This window comes from Marmota marmota, unplaced genomic scaffold, assembly GCF_001458135.2.
Source record: "Marmota marmota marmota unplaced genomic scaffold, marMar, whole genome shotgun sequence".
Taxonomy (NCBI): domain Eukaryota; kingdom Metazoa; phylum Chordata; class Mammalia; order Rodentia; family Sciuridae; genus Marmota; species Marmota marmota.
In genome coordinates this window covers 9,644,740-9,656,260 of record NW_026000119.1, presented here as the reverse complement: position 1 = coordinate 9,656,260, position 11,521 = coordinate 9,644,740, and the positions used below count along the sequence as shown (strand labels likewise).

The 11,521-nt window shown below is 37.5% G+C and overlaps 1 pseudogene; it reads left to right on the top strand.

Annotated features, from left to right (window-relative positions):
- The first annotated feature begins 482 nt into the window (after window positions 1-482).
- On the top strand, window positions 483-1,164 carry LOC107153634 (annotated as a pseudogene).
- Window positions 1,165-11,521: the final 10,357 nt, after the last annotated feature.

The following is an 11,521-nucleotide window of genomic DNA, read 5'->3' as shown; positions in this document are numbered from 1 at the left end:
AAAAAAAATAAAAATAAGAGACAAACCAACCAAAACTGACAATAATAAGTGCTGACGTCAATGTGTAGAGCAACTGGAACTCCCATGTGTTGCTGGTAGGAAACAAACTGATACAAATTTTTTTAGAAAGTAATTTGATAGTTTCTGACAAAGTCAAAAACACACTTCAAATAAAAGTTAGCAATTCCACTCCAAGTTCTTTATCTAAAAGAAATAAAAATCGAGGGGAGAGGTTGGGAGGGGGGAGGGTGGAGGATGGGAAAGGCAGCGGAGCACAACAGACACTAGGATGGCAATTTGTAAATCAATGGATGTGTAACTGATGTGATTCTGCAATCTGTGTATGGGGTGAAGGTGGGAGTTCATAACCCACTTGAATCAAAGTGTGGAATATGATATGCCAAGAAATTTGTAATGTTTTGAACAACCCACAATAAAAAATTAAAAAAAAAAAAAAACAAAGTCTAAAAGTAAACTTGAGTAATTGCAGCACTGGAGAGATGGCGGAGGAAGAGCAAAGAAAAAAGATCCCTTTGGTTCCAGAAAAATCTCCTGAAAAAGAGGAAGGCTTATCAGGCCCTCAAAGCTACCCAGGCAAAGCAGGTACTTTTGGCAAAGAAGAAGGAAAAGAATTCAGATTTAAGTGACTAGAATCATTCCTACATGATTCTTGGAGGCAGAAACGTGACCACGTGCGCATCAGACGACTAGAAGTGAAACCTCGTGCTTTGGAAGTACCTGATAAACATTCCTTGGCCTTTGTTGTAGCATCCAAAGGATTAATGGGGTGAGCTTACTGGTGCAGAGGACCATTGCAAGACTTCGTCTGAAGAAAATATTTAGTGGTGTCTTTGTTAAAGTCACCCCCAAAAGCCTAAAAATGCTATGGATAGTAGAACCTTATGTGACCTGGGGATTTCCAAATCTGAAGTCTGTCCGGGAACTCATCTCGAAACGTGGATAAGCAAGGGTCAAGAATAAGACCATCCCCCTGACAGACAACACAGTGATTGAGGAGCATCTGGGGAAGTTTGATGTCATTTGTCTGGAAGACCTCATTCATGAAATTGCCTCCCTGGGGAAGCATTTTTGGGAGATCCCTGGATTATGGCACCCTTTCCTAGGGGTGACCGCATCAATAAGCTCATCCACCAGCTGAACTAAACCCAGAAATCTGAAAGCAGTGCATCAGAAGTATGTGTTTCTGTTGGGTGGAACTGTTGCCAAGTATCTTCACAGAAGATTATTTTCTGCCTTAAGAAACTGGAAGGAAGGGATTGGGGAAGAGACAGTAGGTTATGATCATGGCAGGCACCTCTCATCACAGCCCAGTTCCAAGGAAAATTGTTTTCCACGTTGACCACCTCTGCTCTGAAATCAACACATGCCATGGAGAAAGGAGCCCTACTTTGTCTCATCTTTTGCCCTGCGGTTTAATATTGGTGAATGAATAACCCAGGCATGTATACAAGTCTCCCTAAGCCTCTTGCAGCAGTGGACCAAGTCCAGGAGCACACTTGAATCTAGATGTCCCAAGAGCCTTGTCTTGAAAAGACTTAAAATACTTGGGAAGAAAGCACAAAAACCAAGTTCTCGTATGTCTCTGTTGTGAATCCATGTTCCACCTTTCACCTGACAGCTTTATGAACTGTCAGACTTGCCTTGGCTCTAAGTGTATAGGGGGCTTTTCTATCCTATCCTGCAACAGACTTAAGTTCCCTTCACGAGCTCAGATGTTGAGAAAGGAGGAATCCTTCACCCTGAACACAACGTACTCAAATTTTGCCTAGAATTTCAGGGTGTTCATAGACCCTTCTCTTTCAGGACTTACACATCTTCTCTAAGGAAGTCTTGTTCTTATTAGCATTTGGTCACCCAGGTCTTGATCTTGCTAGTCTTCTGGTTCCATGACCTGCAGAAGACCAAAGTTTACCCAGCCAATTGTGTTTCTGTAAAGAACATAATGGCGGGCCAGGTTCAGTGGCACACACCTGTAATCTCAACAACTCAGAAGGCTGAGGCAGGAGGATTACAAATTCAAGGCCAGCCTTAGCAATTTAGCAAGACCCTGCCTCAAAAATGTAAAAAAAAAGTGTGGGAGGGGATGTAGCTTAGTGGTAAAGCACCCCTGGGTTCAATCCCCAGTGCCAAAAAAAGGATAGAGTGATGGATTTTTCACTTTCTACATCATCTATAACTACATTACTAATTATTTTCTCCCCTGGGATTCAGGATGCAATTTCCAGGTTTCCCTGATCAGCCTTCTCCTTAAAATCCAGATTAGGAAGAAGGGAGCTATATTCTTGTTTTGGTATGAATGAAATTAGCATTATTTTGACTTTTTAGGACCCAGGCAGGCAACTCAGTTGGATTTCTTGCCCCCCCCCCCACCTTATTCTGGACTTAGGAAGTATTGTCCTTTATCTTTCTAGTAATGAGGGAGATCAACAAGGTTTCTGGGGATGCTAATCCTAAAAAAAGTAGATACTATTTATTTTCATCAGTGTCTATCCTTGAAGTGGTACTTCTCTCTATTCCCTCTTGATTGCTTCAGTGTCGAGTTCTACAACTAAACACTCAAAGTCACTCCAGGTGAAGTGGGCTGACATGAAATAATCACTGAGAGACAGAAATGCCTTTTTAGGGGTTCATGGAAAGAGCGAGCAAGGAGCATGTGCTGAACCCTTTTATTGGGGATAAGCCATTCAAATGAGGCAAGGGGTTAGATTTCAGGGGGTTGATGTCTGCTGTTGGCACATTGACTGACTTTTAGGAAGGCCATGCCCATCTCATGAGCTGTGTGGGGATCATGGCAGAGCAAGCAAAAAGACCGGAGCGAGGTCCACCCAAAGAGGCAACATTGGCTCAGTCCACTTTGTGCGCTCAATGCTCAGTTCACACACACACACAGCCATGGCTGTCTTGCCACATCTCCACATTCTCATAGCTCAGGGCTAAGGGGCACTCAGTTCTCATATGGCAGCTCCTAACACTTCAGCTTATCATCTAAGCAGTTGGTGAGAATGTGTTAGAGCCCAGTTAAACTGAGAACATGCTTAAACATTATGTTTCTTGATCCTTTGGGATCAGCTCTGCAGCAGTTTTGGTTCTTAAGACCCTCGAATACAGCTATGAAAATTGAATGAAAGGTATAGGAATACCTTAAAATGTGCCAGGTTATGAGGTAATTAATTGGATTTGGTTCCAGAGTTTAACCTGCCAGAAGCAGATGTTATTATAAATGTTATTATTTAATATTGGAGAGCATTGTGATATCAGATTATTTTTAAATGATGTATTGCAAAGTCATGGAAAAATAGGTGTAGGTAGGGAAGCCTTGGGTTTATATCCCAGATCTCTTACTAAATATGGAAACAGGCTGGACTATAGCTCAGTGGTAGAGTGCTTGCCTAATATGCTTGAGGCCCTGGGTTTAGTCTGCAGCACTGCAAAAATAGAGCTGATATCCTCTAGCTTGTTTGCCACACATGGTTGTTAAAACAAAAATGGTTTTAAATTTATAATCTTACATGAATAAATAATTGTCATAAAAAATAAATAAAATTAAAAAATAAAAGTAAACTTATCAGTATGTTGTTAATGTTTATTATGAAAAATACCAATTATATAAAATAGTAGATGAAATAATATGCCCTTGTACCTATATCTCAGCTTCAACAATAATCAAATCACAGCCAACCTTTTTTCCTTCAGAACCTTAGCCCCTAATAATGAACTATGTTCAAGCAAATCCCAGACATCATGTCACTCCATCTGAAATCATGCTTTGATGTAGTTTTACCAGATTTGGTGGTGGTTGGGTACTAGGGATTGAACCCAGGTGTACTTTACCTCTGAGCTACACATCCCATCCCTAGAGTTTTTGTATTTTGAGACAAGGCCTTGCTAAGTTGCTAAACTTGGCCTCAACCTTGTGATCCCCCTGCCTCAGCCCTCTGAGTTGCTGGGATTACAGGTATGCACCACCAAGCCCTGCTTAGCAGATTTTTTTAAATAATAGTTTTATTAAACTATAATTCACATATTATAAAATAATTGAAGTATATAATTCAGTTGGGATTTTTGTATATTACACTTGCCTGATTTTAATCACAATTTTGTGTGTGTGAAAAAACATTTGCAATACACATACTTATTTGCAAAATATACAAAGACTGGAAAACTCAATAATCAGCAAATAATACAATTAAAAATTAACAAAACACATAAAAGGTATTTTGTTGAAGAGGATAATCAAATGGAAAATAAGCATATGAAACATAACTATATGTTCTATAGATATATCATACTTTAAATATCAATACACCAATTGGTTAAAAGCAAAAGAAGGAGAAAATAAGCATGAGAAATATGAAGTAGAGTTATTAATATAAAATAAATTTTAGGAAAAAATATTTTTAGAGATAAAGAGAACATTTCAAGACAATAATAGGGTAACTTCTTCAAGAAAGTATCACAATCCTAAATGTGTATGTACCTAATAACAAAATTTCTAAATACATGAAGTAAAAATTAATAAGACTAGGAAGACAAACGACGATCACATTTGGAGATTTCAATCCCCCTCACTTTGCTGGAGGGAGTAATGATATAGAAGGTTTAACATTATCAGCCGCCTTGACCTACTTGTTATTTATAGAGAACTATATACAAAAATTATAAGTAGAAAATTAATAAGAATAGACCATCTTCTGTCATAAAGTAAGCTTTGAGAATTTTAAAAATGTGAAATCATGCAGACTGTATTTCCTGCATGATATATTACATTAAAATCAATCTCCTTAAGATATATAGAACCCCACCCCCATGTCTCAACTACTTCAAAATTAAATGGCACTTATAAATATCTCACAGGTCAAAGAAGAAAGCACAAGAAAAGTAAATAAAAAGTACTGTGAACTAAGCGATAATAAAAGCTTAAAATATCAGAACCTCTGGGACAAAATAGTACTCAGACGAACACTTAAAGTATTTGTATCAGAAAAAACTTAGATAAACAATTAAATTATTTTCAAATTAGGTAGTAGGAAGGAAAAAATAACAGTAGGAGCAGAAATATGCAAAACTGAAAAGAAATAATACAACTAAAAGTTGATTTTTAAAAATCTAACAAGTCCTAATCAAGAAAAAAAAAAAAACACTATCAATGGAAAGAGAGCTATCAAATCACCCCTACAGATGCTAAAGATGCATTAAGGTAATATTACACTTATATATACCTTACATAACTTAGTCTATTTTAGAAAAAAAAAAATCCTGCTTATTTTCTTGATCCATGAAAGTATATGTTTTCTCCCATCCTTTCACCTTCAATCTGTGGATGTCTTTGCCTATGAGGTGAGACAGCATATGTTAGAGACAGCATATGTCTAGGTCTTGTTTTTTATTTCAAACTGCCAGTCTATTTCTTTTGATTGATGAGTTTAGGCCATTAATGTTCAAGGTCATAATTGAGATATGATTTGTGTTCCCAGTCATTTTGGTTTATTTCTAGTTTTTAATTTGAATTAGTGTCTCCTTTGTGACTATTCCTTTGGTGTAGTTCCCCCATTCATTGGTTTTCATTTTTTTTTTTTCCATTTCACCTTCATGGAATATTTTGTTGAGAATATTCTGAAGTGCAGTCTTTCTGGTTGCAAAGTTTTAAAATTTTTGTTTATGATGGATGGCTTTTATTTCATCCTCAAATCAGAAGCTTAATTTTGCTGGATAGGATTCTTGGTTGACATCTATTTTCTTTCAAAGATTGGTATATGTTATTCCAGGACCTCCTAACTTTGAGGGTCTGAATTGAGAATCAGCTGAGAATTGGTTTCCCACTATATGTAGTCTGATATTTTTCTCTCCCAGCTTTTAAATTTTTATTCTTATTCTGTGTGTTAAGCATTTTCATTATAATGTGCCTTGATGTGGGTCTGCTATAATTTTGCACATTTAGGGTCTTAGAATAGTTTTGATTTGCATTTCTCTAATTGCTAGAGATGAACATTTTTTTCATGTTTGTTGATCAATTGTATTTCTTCTTCTGTGAAGTGTTTGTTCAGTTCCTTAGCACAATTATTGATTGGGTTATTTGGGGGTTTTAGTTTTTTGAGTTCTTTATATACCCTAGAGATTAGTGCTCTCTGAGGTGCATGTGGTAAAGATTTTCTCCCATTCTGTAGGCTCTCTCTTCATGTTATGATTGGTTCATTTCTTTCTATAGCTGAATAATATTAATAATAATATTCATTCATCAGGTTAGGCTCTTTCAACTTTGGGGATGTTATGAATATTGCCACTATGAACACTCATATACACATTTTTGTCTGGACACATGTTTGCTGTTTTCTTAGGTATATACTTAGGAGCAAAACTGCTGGTTCATATGCAATCCTATGTTTAACCCTTTCAGGAACTGTTGAACTATTTTCCAAAGCAGTAGCACCATTTATTACCATCAATATTTGAGGGTTCTAGTTTCTTCAAATCCTCATCAATATTTATTATTATTTCTTTTTTATTTCAGTCATTCTAGTAGGTATAAAGTGATATCTCATTCTAGTTTTGATTCCCTGATGGTTAATGATGTTAAGGGTCTTTTTATGTGGCTAGCAGTTTAAGTCAGCTATCATTTTAGGCATCTCTTTGAAATTTTCATCCTAAAATGGTCATCCTCTCAGCTGGGCATAGTGGCACATGCCTGTAATCCCAGCGGTTTGGGAGGCTGAGACAGGAGGATTTTGAGTTCAAAGCCAGCCTCAGCAATAGTGAGGCACTAAGCAACTCAGTGAGACCCTGTCTCTAAATAAAATATAAAATAAGGCTGGAGATTTGGCTCAGTGGTTGAGTGCCCCTGAGTTAATCCTCAGTACAAAAATAAATAAAATGATCGTCCTCTCAACTTCTATCAATAAAATGTTCATATACTCTGATATCCCATATCCTGCTTCCTTCATTGCTCATCCTCACACTTCCAATGAATCAAAATTTATTGTCTATCTGGAGGCCCATAAAGAGCTGTTTTTTTAAAGTAACCCCTCCAATATTGTGTGATCTCACTCATAGATGGAATCATAAAAACTGACCTCATCAAAGTTTAGAATAGGTTAGCACAGACTGGGGAGAATCAGATAGAAAGGGATCAGGAAAGGTTGATAACAAGTACCAAGTTACAGGTAGACAGGAGCAAAACGTTCTATTGCAGTCCGTTGACTGTAAATAATAAGGTACTATACATTTCAAAAGCTAGAAGGAAGGATTTGGAAAGTTTTCACCAGAAACAAATCACAAACAAGGAGACAGATATGTATAATCTGATTTAAATATGACAGTGAACATGTATGGAAATATCACAAAGTACCCCACTAATATGTGCAATCTTTGTATTTGTATGTATCAGTTAAAAATAAACTTAACTTAAAGTAACCCCTTCACTGTCTGAAATAAAATAAAGTAACACTCCACTGTCTGAAACAATCTTATTCACTTGTTAACTATCTTTCCGTACACACTCTAAAATATAAGCATTTTGAGAGGACAGACCACTTACCACTGTGTGCCCAGTGCTAAAGGAGTCATAGCAGAAGTTCAATAAATATTTGGTGATTGAACAGATTGTTCTCAGACTGTGATATTCTTATTTGATTTTGTTATGTTACAGTGAACAGTAACCTTTCTTACCACTTTAAATGACATATTTCTTAAAGATAACATCTGAAACATAGGCCACGTATTGTGTATTCCACTCTTCATCACACCATATTTGCAAATGAAAAACACCAGTAGCACTCTAAATGTTCAGCATCTATAAATTGAAACACTGTTCAAGACACTTAAATGATATTTACAGAGAGATTGTAGTATTACAGGGATATGTTGTACTATCACATGAAAATTAGCAAGATAAAAATACAGATTACATTATGATCACAAACAGGGGGGTTTTTTTTGGGGGGGGTGTTTAATGCTTAGATAAGAAATTATAAAGAAACAAACCAAAATGCTCAGAGAATTGTCTTTGGGTAGTACAATTAAGGTCCACTGTTTATTTTTTTCCTTCTTTTCTACATATTCTAAATTTCTATCATGAACATGTACTACTCTTAAGCATAAGAAACAAAAATGGCTTTAAGAAAAATTGTCAGTGTTACATTGGCAATCTTGTTGCAGCTATCTTAGACTATTCAATCTGCCACATTTTACATCCCCCTTGGTAAACCCATTTGATTATCTGGTTCTGAACAGTTTCCAATTATCAGCGGGTCAAACAGTACTTTTCCTGCTTAACACTATCATCTATTTGGTCCTGTACACCTCTTAGATTCCACATAGTACCAAAACTCATTAGTATGGTGCTGCTGGCTCCCAGATCCCTGCCCTTACTACTTGACTTCTTAATCCTTCCTATAACCATTGCCATTCCAAAATGTATACATAACATTAACAAAACATTGATCATATACTCTTGAAAATACTCTGTCTTTATAGACCTGACCCAAGAAATACATTAGACTTTATCCTATTTAAACCTTGCCACACAAACCCCATCTATCCCCATTTCACAAACAGGCAGATATGAAATATGTTGGCAACAGACATGCTTAATTAAATTTTAGAACTATTTAATGATTGTGCATTCTCAATATTGGTTTGTGTGACCATTATGTAATTGACAATAAAAGTCCTCCTGTCAGTGTCCTGAAAAAGCTCTTACTTTTAAATACCAGGTAGGGAAAAATCATTCTGCACAGGTTTCTGTCACTAAAAACATTATGGCACCCTCTGCTGTCAGGAAACAAAGTATAAGGGTACCCAGGGTTGGGAGTTTTTTACTTATTTATTTTTTTTCCTGGAAGATTCTATAGCATCCTTGTACTATAGGCTGTGTCAGTCATCCAGATGTAAAAGTATAATTAAAGAGAGGAGGAAAGGCACTAGACTCCATGAAGGCAAGATACTAAAGGTAAAAGAATGAAAATCCAATTAGTGTGTGTAGTTAAATAGTAATAAAGGGGAAAGGCAGCTATATAGAGAATCTCAAGGCTTAGCAGATATCAAAGACATCAAAATACAGCTACCTTTGTCTAAGTCCTTTACGTAAGTAAAATTAATCTTGATAAATAACTCATGAAACACAGAAAGGTTAGATGTGTACACAAGGTCACGCAGCAAATTAATGGTTGAGCCAAGATACAAATTCCAGCAATCTGTCTCCAGAGCCTATATTTTTAAGCATTATTTTGTCACTACTTAATAAATAATTAAGACTACTAATGAGCAGCACAACTTCCTTAAATATATCAAGAATTATTGTTAGGGATTATTTCTCTTATCTAAAAGAAAACCGATTGCTAGGAAAATTTCTTGCCCCATACTAAGCAGAGAAATTAAGAATTCAAGTCTCCCACCCACAATTAAGCCATTCTGAAGTTTAAGAAGATTCTTCTCCCTTCTACATTTAGAAACAAATGTGTTCTTTTGAGAAATAAAACTTTCTTACAACCTGAAAAGTAGCATCCCTCCTTACAACCCCATTACAGCACCTATAGCAGGCTTGAAGCTTATGCAGCCTATTTCATCCGGCAACAAACCAGTCAACTGAGCAGAGTCACTCAGAGTATTCCAAACACAAAGAATGGTTCACTCGCAAAGTGACGGGGAAGTAGAAGTGGGGAGAAAATAGGTCTTTCCTTGTAAAGGGCAGATCAACCAGTTCCCATCCTCCTCAGTGAAAAAATGAACCTCTGAGCCAATAGAAGAGGGGGTTGGAGAACTCTAGGCTGCAGGCTGCAAGGAGAAGGATGAAACTCTGGTATGGTCCTGGAAAACTACCTGTTCTAAGAGACCCTCAGGGCAGAGCAAGGAGCAAGTCCCAAACCACTCAAGGCCATTTGTCCCTGGGAAAACTTCTAAGTCTTCCCTGCTTAGAACCCAGATGATTAAAGGTAGGACCTAGACTATTCCAGCCACTGGAATTTGGAGAAATTGGTACAGCTCCCATAGCTGGAAATTACCTCAATGCTACAAACAGGAGGGGCCTGAGCATAATAACTACTGAGGCCCCATATGCACCAGCACAGTCCCTAGGGCATTAGACTTTATCCTATTTAAACCTTGCCACACAACCCCAAACATTGCCAATTCACAAAGAGTAGTGTCTAAAAACCCAAGAACCATGGTCACACACCAGTGTATATTAGAATTCAAATCTCTCTCTGCTTGAAAAGTTAAGCCACATCTATCATATCGAGCTGCCTGTGCAAAAAATGATTCCTGAGACTGGGAAACTCTGAAAGTTGTTGCTGGGCCTCTACTCTGAAATTCTAGACCAGCCTTGAAGGTCAATGCTTCACAGCCTGACTGTGAAACCACTGTGATCGGGGAGGGAGGGAAACCAGCTTGGAGAGGATGCCTCCCCTATTTACTTACCTCTCCATGGTTTCCCTTCCCTTATCCTAGATGACCTCTCTTGATCTGTAGGTCTTGGGTAGGTGTTTCTCAAAGGGCACAATCCTATTATTCCAGCATCCATTTTATTCACACATGGAAACTTAAAGGATACAAATGCTGAAAATAAAGAATAACTTGTCCTTTGCAGGCCTTCTAAGAAAGCTTGGACAAATCAATTGAAGTTTTCTGGGTTTCAGTTTGGTCAGGCAAAATTAGACTAAGTTGGACTATATGATGTCCAATTCCCTTTCAACTCTCAAGTCTGATTCTTTAAGTTTAAACTAAATCCATTAATCTTCACAATGAAATAGTCCCAAAGAAACACATCAGCTCATAAAAAGAATGATTTATTTCAATACTGCTATGTGCCTGGGACATCAATGATTTAATCAAAAGATTTAAAGTGCACAGATTTAAGAATGGCCAGCACTACTTCATTCCTGAGATGAGAGAGGAAGAGGGTCTTGTCTGATGCCACAACCAACTGTCCTCAGAGGTCAGGCCAATTTTAGTCTTTTCTAGGAAAAAGTTATTTATCTCATCCACCACAAGTTACCTAACGCACAGGGACTGATTACCTTCCATCCATAGATGCCAGGTCAATATGAGGGCTGCATCAGGGTCTTTGGAATGAAGATCTCCCCATCTTCTTTCCTTAGCTAATCAAACAAAATTCTGCCTACTTAGGCAGTATTCGGAAAGAAAACATTCATCCTTCATCTACCCCATCAGAGGAAACAGTTACCTTATTGTGAGATCTGGAAAAAATCATTGCATTACATGGCCTAGGCACTTTCGAGGCACTAGCCTTCCCAAGGCAACTGTAGTGCTTGTGACTTGACGCATCCCTCTCCAGGGAAGAGCGCCTGTGGAAGAAGGCCTGCAGTCAGTGACTGGGTGGGTAAGTCCAATTTAGAGCAAAGAAGTGCAAACTCAATTTGATTGTGGTTCCAAGCCACAATCTCCTTTCCAGTTTTATCATTGATATCTGCCTCCCACATCTACATCCCAATTGATTCAGAACTCCAGAGGAACACAGCCCTTTAAAATTATAAGAGAAGGCACAGAT